General features: G+C 35.8%; 1 protein-coding gene across 2 annotated transcripts in view; it reads left to right on the top strand.

The window, feature by feature from the left end:
- The window catches only part of FUT9 (fucosyltransferase 9), a 219,567-nt gene that overhangs the window by 104,008 nt on the left and 101,553 nt on the right, over nt 1–14,006 (top strand). For both annotated transcript variants that reach the window (XM_070073763.2, XM_070073764.2), the window contains one exon: nt 7,529–7,617. The gene's annotated coding sequence lies outside the window, so the exon portion shown is untranslated. The remainder of the gene's footprint in view (nt 1–7,528; nt 7,618–14,006) is intronic.

Genomic DNA, 14,006 nt, shown 5'->3' with positions numbered 1-14,006 from the left:
CATACAGGAGGGCCTGAATTTGAGTCCTGCCTCTGCTTCTGTTTCTACTTTCCTGCTAACTCAAGTCCTGGGAGCAGAGGTTCATGGCTCAAGGATTTATATACCAGCCATCCCCATCACAGACCTGGATTTAGTTACTTGCTTCTGAATTCAGCCTGGTTAAGCCCTAGTTGTTGGAGGCTTTTGAAGAGTGAGCCAGCAGGTAGAAGAATTCTCTCTTTTTCTCTCTCCATCTGTCTTTCTCTCTTTATAAAGATAAAATAAATTGGAAATAAAAAATAGTATGAAGATAAGCAAATAAGAACAAAGTAGAGTTCCTTTCAGTGAAATTTATGTGAGTTAATCTAGATTCCTCTGTGCCTTCTTGGTATAGTCAGTATCCACTCACAATCATGGAACACTCAACTCTTAGAAGAGTTAAGGACAGGAGAATATGGATCTGCAGGCTATTAAAATGCTGATTTTATGTTTTAAAATGATTCAAAAAGAGATAAATGGTTCTTAAAGCAAAATATTTTGCTTTATATGCAATGAGTCAGAGCACAACTTTGTGGTAAAATTGTCCTACATTCTGAAGAATATAATGTATTTCATTTTTTCAATAACTGGCATATTTGAAAATCTTAAACTATCAACACACAACACACAGCTCTAATAATTGTATTTAATGCAGAAATTGTAGCTAAAATTGGAATTGACTCTTTTTTCTTTCCCAGAACTTTCATTATCTGTTTGTGAAGGTCACTTGAATAAAAAATTATAATTTTAAAAATTTCTCATCAGTTTTAACACAACTTTAGAAAGAAAAAATACATTACTCTAAATTAGGTTGCAAGATTTAGTGGTACAAAATATCTTGTTGACATTTCCCTATGGTTAGCATTTCTTTTTTATTAATGCCAAGAAAACTATGTGATATTCTATTATTTTGATTTTAAAGAGATTTTAATCTAAAAGAAAAAAGCACAGTTTATGTTTTATAATTAAAATTCACAGTGAAACATGTATTTTTCATACAATTAATTTATAGTCAAGACAAAATTTAGTAAGCATTTAAAATAAGTAGGTTTTTATAGTCCCTCTACCTCAATTATTTTGAACACTCTGGAGCTGATCTGTAATTTTTCACAGCATGATCTCCAAACAAATTCCTCTGGTTGGTAAAAGCATTTTTAGATATGGAAATTCTGAATATTAATACCCATTTATCTGTATCTCTGCAGATAACCTCTATGAATTTGTGTTCAAAACAGCCACCCAGATGATTTTTATATCTATTAGAGTTTTAGAACCCAGGATTCAAGGTGACAGATCGGGAATCCTAACAGTTTTGGCACTAACAATGTCTAGGTTGGCAGTGCACTGGTAAGACCTGTTCACTGATTGTCAGCTTCTAGAGGAACTTGTCCAATGCTCAGAGAAGGAAAACTTGAACCACCTTTTATTGCCCCCAGAGTTCTGGCAGCCTAATTAAGGATACAGATGTCATATGTTGAGCTACTCAATGTCAGTGATCCCAATAAAAATAATCAATTTCTGTTCCCTCCCTCCCTTTCTTTGCAGTGTCATCTCCATTTTTGTCAAAACTTAGAAGAGGGATAGGTGTTGGGAGGTTAGCAACAGCTTACCAAAAATCCTCCTTTATCTCACCTCCCTGGATCATTCTCCCTAAACATTCTTAACATCAAGTGCTTAAAAAGGAAAATGCCCCCCAAATTTTTGTTACTACCAGAGACAAAAAGGAAAATATAATGAAGTAAGAAGTATCACCAGCCATCTGTCCCTGGCCTATTTTCGCAAATACAGTCCCAGGAGATATCTCCCACTGAAAGGATGTGAATGATGATGGATGCAAATATATATAGTATTTATCTTTTTTTAATTTTTTTATTTGACAGGTAGAGTTATAGATGGTGAGAGAGAGAGAGAGAGAGACAGAGAGAGAGACAGAGAGAAAGGTCTTCCCTCCATTGGATCACCCCCGAAATGGCTGCTACAGCCAGCTGCGCCAATCCGAAGCCAGGAGCCAGGTGCTTCTTCCTGGTCTCCCATGTGGGTGCAGGGGCCCAAGCACTTGGGCCATGCTCCACTGCCTTCCTGGGCCACAGCACAGAGCTAGACTGGTGAGGAGTAACCAGGACTAGAACCTGGCGCCCATATGGGATGCCGGCTCCACAGGCATAGGATTAACCAAGTGAGCCATGGCGCTGGCCCCAGACTTTATCTTTTTTTCTAAAAAAAATAAGATTTATTTAATTTTTGAAAGTCAGAGTTACAGAAAGAAACAGAACAATCTTCTTTCTGCTGGTTCACTCCTCAGATGACTGCAATGGCCACTGCTGGACCAGATCAAAGCCAGGATCCAGGAGATTCATCTGGGTCTCCCATATGGGTGGCAAGTGCTGAAGTACTTGGGCCATCTTTCACTGCTTTTCCCAGGCCATTAGCAGGGATCTGGATCAGAAGTTGCACAGCCAGGGCATGAATTGGTGCCCATATGGGATGCTGTTCTTACAAGTGGCAACTTTACCCACTACGTCACAACCCCAGTCCCTACAGTCTTTATCTTGATGTTGTTTCCTATCTCACATTTTCCAGATATTTCTTCTAAAGTGGATCTTAAGACATAAAATCAGAAAACAAATCACCATCTAAATAAGCAATAAATGAACCAGTCATTGAGAACAGCACCTGGAGTTCAACCCTGTTCTGTTCATCAGAAGCTCCCACGCTGCTGACCCATCTGTTTCTTTTAACCCTGTTACATCACATGCCCGGGCTTATCATTCATTGGATTAATTTTTCAACATCCCTTCAGAGCTAGAGAATTGAAGGGATGAGTGCTTAACCCTTTTGATTCAACTGAAAGATTTAAAAAAAAAAAACACTTTTAATTCTGTATCTCAGAGAAATTTAAAAATAAAAGTATTTATTATAATCTAAGCCAGAATTTTATAGACTAACCATTACTGAAGTCTGCTTTCACACTGCAATAGCAGAATGGTATAACACAGATATTTTGAAGTCCATGTGTAGTTTCTCATAATATGCATTTTCCATGAATTTTTGAAGACCCCTTTGCATGCATGTATTCCAAATGTCTTTGGCACCCAAATAAACACATCTTTTAATTTCATTTTTCCACAAACTTTTTTCAGTACTCTCATATATGAATCCTTACAGAGCATCCTTGATTTTGCCTCTTGGCCTATGTTGTCTAAAATGTTGGCCATTTGGCTCCTAACACACAGAATTACTAAAAGCTGGTCTAGTACAAGGTATTCATGATCTATTTTCTATAGTACCTGAATGCAAAAATATTCCTCAAATGTATTTCTTTAAAGATTTTCCATATATATGTTAAGAAAGATATATTTTCTTTGCAAACTAGCCAGTGTAAGGCAACTATAAATGCGCAAGGACAACTGTCTCAATCTCAATAGCCAGAGCAACACCTATCACCTGCAGGATTCCATAAGGATTTTGGTTAAAAAAATAAATCTTCAAAATTATATTGTATTGTGCATTTTATTTATGATATAGCTTCTTAGAATTCACTTTGTCTTCTCAAATGATTTTTTTAACAATTATTTATTTATTTGAAAGGCAGAGCTACAGAGAGGCAGAGAGAGAGAGAGAGAGAGTTCTTCCTTCTGCTAGTTCACTTCTCAGATAGCTGAAATGACCAGAGCTGACCTGATCTGATGCCATATCAGCTCAGAGCTTCTACTTGGTCTCCCCAATGGGTACAGAGGCCCAAGGACTTGAGCCATGTTCTACTGCTTTCCCAAGCCATAACAGAGAGTTGGGTTGAAATTGAAGCAACTGGGACTCGAACCGGTGGGATGGCAGCATTGCAGGTAGCAGCTTTACCTGCTAAGCCACAACACTGGCCCCTCAAATCTTTGAGTAAAATGGATGCTCCAGGAAGCATGTGCAATGGAATACTATGAACCAAAGGGAGATGCTCACAAGTTTCCCTAAATTGTTCTGCAAGTTTTGAACTGTGAGAGAAATAAATGTTTTCTGTGTATGGGTAGATTATGCAAAAGGAACACTTTATGGCATACTGTGTTGGTCATATGAGGTAGACATGTGGGGCCCAGAATGGGGCTAATAGGCTCTAGAATCAATCAATATAACTGGGTTCCTGTCTACTTATAAGCTGGTTGACCTTGGGCGAATTGCTTAACCTCTTTGTGTTTTATATTCCTTATCTCTAAAACTGGAAAAATACTACCTCATAAAGTTGTTAATATCATTGAATGAGAAAGCAATTTTATGAGATATACATTATATATGTGTATACATACATGTTCCTTGAAACTATGCATGTATGTAGTGCACATTGTTTTATTTCTAGTTATTGTTTTTATAAGCATTAATGAAGTTTAAGCTCTCAACAAAACCAATGGCCAAAGGGGCAAAGAGTTTTTCAAATACTGGGTCTTGACTTAATCTCCTCTGTTTTCTGCATGTTCCTCATTATATTTTGCATTATAGAGGGATGCTTGACCTAGCAGCTAAAACACCAATTAACCCAGCCTAGTTCTACGTTGGTGTACCTGGATTTAATAATTGTTCTGACTGCTAGCTCTAGGTTCTTGCTACTGCAGATCCCAGGAGACATCAGTGATGGCTCAGGTAGTTGAGTCTGGCAACTCATGTGAGAGAGGTCTGGACAGAATTCTCATTTCCCAGCTTCAGCCTGACCCAGCCTAGCCCTTGCAGACATTTGGAATTAGGAGTAAACTAGTGGATAGGAGCTTGCTTTCGTTTTCTTTCTTTCTTTCTCTCTCTTTCTTTCTTTCTTTCTTTCTTTCTTTCTTTCTTTCTTTCTTTCTTTCTTTCTCTTTCCTTCCTTCCTTCTCTCTTTCTCTCTTTCCCTCTCTCTTTCTTTCTCTCTCTCTCTCATATCTCTATCTCTCTGTGTGTGTATATATATATATTTTCTATTTTATTTTTCTATTAACCTCCACCAAGTAAAAGGAAATGCAGTTATATTTGTGCTCCCAGTCAGACATTTTGTACAAAATCTCTTCATTTCTCTTTCAGGGCAGGGAAAGTGTGTTAGAAATCCTTTTAGCCATTGTACCTACCAGTTCCCTGTTACATAGAAGGCATGTCAGAACATATATCTTGAATTAAAGAGAGTTTAAAGACCCAGGCTAGTAATTCTGAAGCCATAAAATTATGCTTAAAGTGTGGCCACAGGGATTGGCTCCATGACCTTTTCTGGCAGCAAATCTCATTTATTACTATAAATGACATCCAGTAATTGCCATTATTTGTTCAAAATTCAGTGTCCCTTACATCTGGTGAGTTGAATAAAGGGACTTTCTCCTATTAATAGAAATAAGCTGTTGACATATCTGGGATGTTTCTAACACTACTGTTTACAGAATTAGAAAATTTATTTTGTTTATAAGTAATACTTTATTTGGCTACTTCCCTGTTCTTTTTATTTCTACAAAAGATAGTCATTTTTTCATTGTTTACCCTATCTTTACTCAGCTGTTTCAACAATATTTGGAGATAATTATATAAAACTAATGTGTCTCCACATTTCCCCCTTTGATAAATTTTACCAAAATCTACTAAATATTCTACAGAAAGAGCTGATTTTAATTATTCAAATTAACCTACACCAAGATGATGTTTCAAAATGCATTTGCTTATGAAATGATGAAATTAATGAATAGGACTTTATACTCATATTTTCTTCAAAGCATGCGTATGTCTCTGCCTATCCAAATCCAAAGCTTCCCTCATCCTTCAACTTAATTACTGCAGTAGCCTTTGAACTGGCCCCTGCTTCCAGGCTCTCCCCTCTGCTGTCCTCAGAATATTTGAAATGATCTTATAAATTTTTAATCAGGAACAGGTGTTTAGCCTATCAGTTAAAGATGCCTGCCTCCCATATCAAAGTGCTTCTGATGCATGCCTCCAGCTCCTGATTCCAGCCTTCTACCAGTGCAGACCTTAGGAGGCAGCTGGCTACAGTTTAAGCTATTGAGTCTCAACCACCCATGTAGCACATTTGAGAAAGGAATAATTAAGAGATATTTGATTTGAAAAACAAGATATATCTATTTATTTATTTCTCCGTGTTTATATTATTGTAAGTATAACAAACTATAAAGGAGTGGCAGGTCCTTAAATAGGGAGAAAGTACCAACCGAAGTGAAAAATGAAATCATTTTCTTATGAAGCATAATCCAAACCCATATGTAATTCCACAAAAAATCAGAGTGGATTTGTTTTAAAAATCTAGTGATTCGAAGAAGTAAAAAAATTTCAATTCTTTGGGCATAAAATTGGAACAAAATATGTGTGCATGTGTGTGTGTGAGTGTGTGTGTGTGTGTGTGTGTGAGTGTGTGTAATAAGAGCAGAAAACCTCACAAGTACTTTTGGTGACCTCTAAGGATAAGCAAATAACTGGATATGTTCTACAACCAAGCTATATTTTTGACAAGGAATAAATCCCTATAACACAGTTGTAGCGTGAAAATGATATGTGTCAGGCCGGCGCCGCGGCTCAATAGGCTAATCCTCTGCCTAGTGGCGTCGGCACACTGGGTTCTAGTCCCGGTCAGGGCACCGGATTCTGTCCCGGTTGCCCCTCTTCCAGGCCAGCTCTGTGCTGTGGCCCGGGAGTGCAGTGGAGGATGGCCCAAGTGCTTGGGCCCTGCACCCCATGGGAGACCAGGAGAAGCACCTGGCTCCTGGCTCCTGCCATCGGATCAGCGCGGTGCGCCAGCTGAGGCGGCCATTGGAGGGTGAACCAATGGCAAAAGGAAGACCTTTCTCTCTGTCTCTCTCTTACTGTCCACTCTGCCTGTAAAAAAAAAAAAAAGATATGTGTCTTTATTTTATTCCAAGTTATTCCATGATTTAGAGATATTTCTTCTGCATTGAGATGATGAATCCCACTGGGTCAATTTCCTACTTTATGTTAAATCTAATCCTTATTCATTATGGAATAAATAATTCAATAAAAATTTAAACATTTGCCTCCAATTTTACTAATTATGTCTGTTGGCTGGCACATTAACATGAAATGAAATACATTTAGACAAATCATGTAATTATTTGATCTTTATTTTGCTCAGTATACAGTTATTCATAAATATTTAGACGATCTAGTAACTTTGTTTAATTTTTGGTTTTGTTGCTTGTACTGTAGACACAATTTTGTAAGTGAAAATAATCAAAAAACACAGACCATGAAATATATCTAATTATCAAGATACACTTACTTTCTTAGAATTTCTATTGGAGCATTTATTCTTTTTGATAACATTTACCTCACTGTATATTATAATATTTTAAGTGATTCAAAAGCAGTTTATCCAAAATTGAAAGAAATCATAAGTTTACATAAACAGAGGACATATATTACATAAAGATCTATGTTTATAAGATGCGTTATTTTAAATTTTTTATTTGATTATTTAACCTCATGTGTAGTACACCTACCTAGTACCTTTGACTAATATACTTCTTTATTTCTCTCTTCTCAACAGGTTTAAGATGTAATAACTAAAGGAGTTAATAACATAGTGGGATGGTTTAACAACTGTCTTTGTACTTTCCGTGATATGTCCTCTACATTGTAAGTATGTGTTTAATTATCATTCTAGTTTGACTCTGGAAGAGATTTGTTCAATTAGAATTTGTAACTTAGTTTATTTCAGAAAGTTACAAGCTAAAAGTCATCCAAGATGTAGAATAGTTTCAGAAAGTTATCTTTTTTTGGAGACATGTTCTGTAGACTTAGATCTAACACTGTACTAAAATTAATTGTCCATTGTGGTAGGATAATATACACCTGGTGTTTAATTTTTTCTTACAAATGTTATATATAATATTCAGAAATATCTTTACTATTCTTTAGTTTTGTAGAGAAATAAATAAATAGAAACATAGACATGTTTAGGTATTAAAAATTCTTGAAATATGTTTTTAATTGAGATATTTATGGGGTATAGTGTGACATTTCAACACATGTATGCAATGTGTAATAATCTAATTAGGGTAATTGGCATATCTGTCACCTCAGACGCAATCATTTCTTTTTGTAGGGAACATTCAAAAATCCTCAGTGAGCTAGTTTGGAATATGTGATTGACTGTTAATCGTGCTTGTTGTACTGTGCTAAGAGCATTGTAAGTTGTTCGTCCTATCCAGCTGCATTTGCATCCATTACTCACTATCTCTCCATCCCACCCTCCCTGATATTCTACTCAGGCTCTGATAATCACTATTCCATCCTCTACTTGAAATATATTTTTGAAAATATAATTTGCATTAATAAATTTCGATTATTTTCATTCTATATTAATTACCTTTAAAACAAATTCTTGTTTTTGGCTAGATAACACCTATATCACCAAATCACTCATATGCATGCATATATTCTTTAATAAGCTAAAAACAGAGAAGAAAATATTTGCACAGATATGAACTACTTGTGTTCACATTACTACATAATAGAAAAGGAGGAGAAAGGCTAAGATACTATGCTTTGTTTCTGAATTAAGAAGTACTAAGCAGTAAGTACTCATGACAATGAGCCCAATCTTTTTTCCTCAGAAGAAAGTAAGTCCTTCTGTAATCAGAAGTATCACTATAATTTATGAAATTCAGGGCAGTATCACTCTGTTCCTAAATCAGAATACATGAGACACATGAAATTTGTATTATACTTTAAATATAAACTTTTAAAATAAATAATATTTAATTAAAAAAAGAAATTCAGAGCATCAGGAGATACTGTTCCTTAACAACACTTAAAGCCAGACTTAGAATCTCCATATCATGTCCATTCCCCTATGCCTTTCCTTGGCAGAGCTCCTGTCGGAGGATAGAAAAGTTATCACCTTTGGCTTGGAATATAGTGAGCCCTGGTTGAAATATTTGTCCTGGTTCATCATTATGCAATTCATACAAGTATTGAAATATTGTACAGTATCTCATAGGTAGGTACAATTTCATGTCTGTTTAAAGATTTTTAAATAATAAAGTAAAATGGGAGTTTTAAAAACTCTGGCAAAGCCAAATGTTGGTCAGCATAAAGAGCAAAAAACACCCTCTTCCTTTGCAAATGGAAATTCAAAATGGCTTAGCCACTTTGGAAAAGTTTGCAAAATTCTTCTAACATCAAATACATGTTCTTCTAGACTCCCAAGGGGGTTACAACTCAGTAAACCTACTGTAACTTGGAAGTATTGTCAGAAATTACTGATGCCATACACAAGAGTGTCAATTTGTTAAGTCAACAACAGGAGTCACTGTGCACTTACTCCTCATGTAGGATCTTTGTCCTTAGTGTGCTGTACATTGAGATTTAATGCTATAACTAGTACTCAAACAGTATTTTTCACTTTATGTTTCTGTGTGGGAGCAAACTGTTGAAATCTTTACTTAATGTATGCTAAACTGATCTTCTGTATATAAAGAGAATCAAAAATGAATCTTGATGTGAATGGAAGGGGAGAGGGAGTGGGAAAGGGGAGGGTTGCGGGTGGGAGGGATGTTATGGGGGGGGAAGCCATTGTAATCCATAAGCTGTACCTTGGAAATTTATATTCATTAAATAAAAGGAAAGAAAGAAAGAAAGAAAGAAAGAAAGAAAGAAAGAAAGAAAGAAAGAAAGAAAGAAAGAAAGAAAGAAAGAAAGAAAGAAAGAAAGAAAGAAAGAAAGAAAGAAAGAAAGAAAGAAAGAAAGAAAGAAAGAAAGAAAGAAAGAAAGAAAGAAAGAAAGAAAGAAAGAAAGAAAGAAAGAAAGAAAGAAAGAAAGAAAGAAAGAAAGAAAGAAAGAAAGAGGGAGGAAGGAAGGAAGGAAGGAAGGAAGGAAGGAAGGAAGGAAGGAAGGAAGGAAGGAAGGAAGGAAGGAAGGAAGGAAGGGAAAGGAAGACTAAAATGACTTTAGTGAGTAAACTTGGGAAAATTGATTGACGTCTCCAGTTAAATTAACATCATTATATTATTTTTCTTAGTTTTGACAAATGCATCATAGTAGTGTTAACCAAAGGAGAAGTTGGATAAATTTGCTATTTGGAAGATTCTTCTCATATATAGTCTAATTCTTTCTACTATACTATAAGTACATTTTGCCATTTTTTGTGTATTTACTCAAATCCTTAAACATTTCTTCTGTTTATTTGCCATAAGAAGTATTCTTGGGGTAAGTTGCTTGGCAAAGCACTTAAGCCAGCCAGTTGGGATGCCTGTATCCCATATATTTGTACCTCAGTGTGAGACTTGGTTCCTCTCTTGATTCAACTTTCTGCTAATGTGTATCATGGGAGGCAGCAGATGATGAGTTCCTGCCAGCCATGTACGATACTTAGATCGAGTTCCTGGCTGCTAGCTTCAGCCTAGCCCAGTACCAGCCTTTATAGGCATTTGGGGGAGTAAATCAACACATTGAAGTTCTGTCTACCTTTAAAATAAATTAATTAATTAATTTAATTAAATTTCAGAATGTCTTTTAATGACAAAATTTAATGATTACAAAAGTACCTCACACAAATTTTCATTTTTAACAATGCATTTTTATAAACTACTTAAAAATTATTGATTAATTTTATTCCCTATATAGCCATTTGTACCCTGATCCTTTGGCAATTCTGTCTTAGTGCTCATATAGGCACAGCCACTTGAAAATCATTATGATTGACCTTATGCATTACATAAATGGCATATTTTAATATAATATAATTCAATAAGCTTTCCAAAATAAATGCAATACCTTTATAGAATTAAGATGAGAATTTGTCTACCTCATCAAACATGACTGATAGTATTATATCACAGGACTAAAAGTTTCTTAAAATTTTAAAGAGTTTAAAGGTTTCTGTTTATACATTTAAGCCTTACAATGGACATTTAAGTTAGAAAATTTAAGTAGCATTATTTATCTTTATACAGAAGAAAAGTCTGCAAGAATTAACTGATATACTCACACTTAGTGACTTGTATAGGGTGGCACAGCTACATAGACTAAGCCTGAATAAATTCTTAATTTCTGGACTTTGCACCATGTTATGAAGACCATGTTATATGGAAATATTCTTGTTTGATTATACTATTTTTTTAAAGATTTATTTATTTATTTGAAAGTCAGAGTTACACAGAGAGAGGAGAGGCTGAGAGAGAGAGAGAGAGAAAGAGAGAGAGATAGAGGTCTACCATCCACTGGTTCACTCCCCAACTGGCTGCAATGACCAGAGCTATGTCAATCCGAAGCCGGGAGCCAGGAGCATCTTCCAGGTCTCCCATGCGGGTTCAGGGATCCAAAGACTTGGACTATCTTGTACTGCTTTCCCAGGCCATAGCAGCGAACTGGATCAGAAATGGAGCACCTGGGTCTAGAACAGGTGCCCATATGGGATGCTGGCGCTTCAGGCCAGGGCTTTAACCTGCTGCACTACACGCTGGCTCCTATACTATTTTTTTCTTAGTTTCCAAAGATAATCAAGCTCTTTTTGTTCATTTAAATTAAATTCTAAGGGCAGGTGTTTAGCCTAGCAATAAAATGCCTATGCTGGAGTACTTGGGTTTGATTCCAGCTCCAGCTCCTGATTCCAGTTTTACGCTAACATAGATCCTGAGAGGCAGCTGTGATGGCTCCAGTAATTGAGTTGCTACCACCCACAGGCGAGACTGGACTGAGTGTCCCAGCTCCTGCCATTGGATTCCAGCTGTTGCAGGCGTTTGAATTAGTTAGGAGATGGGATCTCTCTCTCTCTCTCTCTCTCTCTTTCTCCATATGTTTATTATGTCTCTTTGCTTCTGAAATTTGAGATACTATAAATGAAATTCTAACAATGTTTATGTCAAGAGAAATATTTTTCACAATTAAAATCAAAATTCTCTCATGAAATAGATATTTTCCATTGAATTTCAAAGTCCCATCTAGGCTATTAGATTGACAGTTATTGTGGCTAATTTATATGCATTGTATTAAACATAAGTCAGCTTGCACTCTAAGAAAACCCAATACTAAATATCAGAACCAAAAATATCACAAAATAATAAAGACAGAGGTTGATTTTTAATTACAAAATAATCATTTGGCTCACAAAAAAGAATTTTCCATGTCTTTTCTTAGATAAGAGTCTTCCACGTGACTTTTTCCTAGGTTTATTAATAGGATTTCAGAATAAATAGATTCATTGTGTAAGTAAGAGCACACCTGATCTTGTTCTTTATGCCTGTGTTGCTATGCCTGTCTGGTGCTCTTTCTTTAAGTATGGATGATCTCATCTTTAAAATGGAAAAAAAAAATTATGGCACACTATCACCTATCAATAAATCAGGTTTCTCCCTATTGCTTTCCAATCACAATACTGACTTCTAAGGGAGCTTATTTTATTAGGCAATTTGAAAATACTTTATTAGGCTATTTGAAAAGCTTCTTGAATATGAGAGGATTATAAACAATGAATGAAGATGCACCAATAGAAAAAGGTGTTGTATATCTTCAAATAATTGTATAGTAGGCACAGGATGCAAGTGTAAAATCAATCTGACCCAACTTAAATTTAAATATCATTTGGTATCTGCTATAATTTAAAAATATGTTTTGAAAATAATACCTCCCAAAGCAACCTCTCTGCCATATATGAGTTTGAAGGCTTTCATGTATTTTTTTTTAATTTCTTCTGCTGCTGTAAAAAGCTATTTCATCTTTTGTTTGTTGGCTTTGGCTTTGTTTAAGTAGTTATTCAGAAGAGTTCCTTTTCATTAGATCCCTTTTGTACTAAGCCTTTCTATGGTACTGTCCTTTCTAAACAAGATACCATTGAGCACATTTTTAGTTAAGGAACTAGATGGGGCCAGTGTTGTGGCACAGTGTATTTAGCTGCTGCTTGCAACACCAACATCCCTTATGGGCACCAGCTTGTGTCCTGGCTGCTCCATTTCTCATCTAGATCCTTGCTAACATGCCTGGGAAAGCAGCAGAAAATGACCCAAGTACTTGGGACCCTGCCATCCACATGGGAGACCCAGATGGAGTTCTTGGCTCCTGGCTTTGGCCTGGCCCAGACCTGGCATATTCAGCCGCTTATGGAGTGAATCAGTGGCTGGAAAATTGTGTGTGTGTGTGTGTGTGTGTGAGTGTGTGTTTTTCTCCCTCTCTCTCTGTAACTCTGCCTTTCAAATAAATAAAAATAAATATATTAAAAAAAGAAATTAGACTTAATGGGTTAGATTATCTGAGAGTCATTGGGATAGTCTAGGAGGCACTGCAACTTTGAGAAGCTCCAGACCCGCAGTGTTTGTGATGACCATTTTTTACACAGCAGAAATTATTCTTGGTGTCTGAAATTACTCCTTCCCCAAGGAGAAGCAGGTGGATTATAGATGGACAGATGGATGCACAAGTCAATAGAAGAGGGTAAAGAATTGAAAAATAACTTATTCATGTATTATACCTCCAGTTGCCTTCCATACTTCAGGCAAAGTTTTATGAGATGGAAAATATATTTAAAGGAGTTGAGGAATATAAGTGGTACATTGGTATTTAATTGTATGCCTGCTGTGAAATAATACCTATCCAACTAAAACTTCAGAAATATTTCTTATCCATACATATACCTGTGTGCAAGTTTTAGACTAAATTAAAAAGATTGATTTTCACATCCAAGTTAAAGCAATCAGGAGGAAGGAATCATTTAGGGTAGAAAAGACATAAGTGGAGTTTGGAAATCTTCAGTGTAGAATTTCAAGTCCCTAAATAGTCAGGTTTTAGTAAGATCCTTGGAAATCCCAGATATCATGTGGGACATTGGACTTTCCATTGAATATAAGATGTTTGGCAAATATGCTTAAGTGCAGAGACCACTATTTACATCCAGATCACTTTGGTTATTACACAAACATTAAAGTAATATTTTAAAACTCAATAAAAGTTTCTTTCACTTAGAATCCAACCATCCTAGAAATTGAGTTATTGTCCCATGTTTTCACTTTATTTCTAACTCATGTACACAT

This window comes from Oryctolagus cuniculus, chromosome 5 (genome assembly GCF_051225735.1).
Source record: "Oryctolagus cuniculus isolate XC-2025 breed Fujian yellow rabbit chromosome 5, ASM5122573v1, whole genome shotgun sequence".
Taxonomy (NCBI): domain Eukaryota; kingdom Metazoa; phylum Chordata; class Mammalia; order Lagomorpha; family Leporidae; genus Oryctolagus; species Oryctolagus cuniculus.
This window is presented reverse-complemented; position numbering and strand designations above follow the sequence as displayed.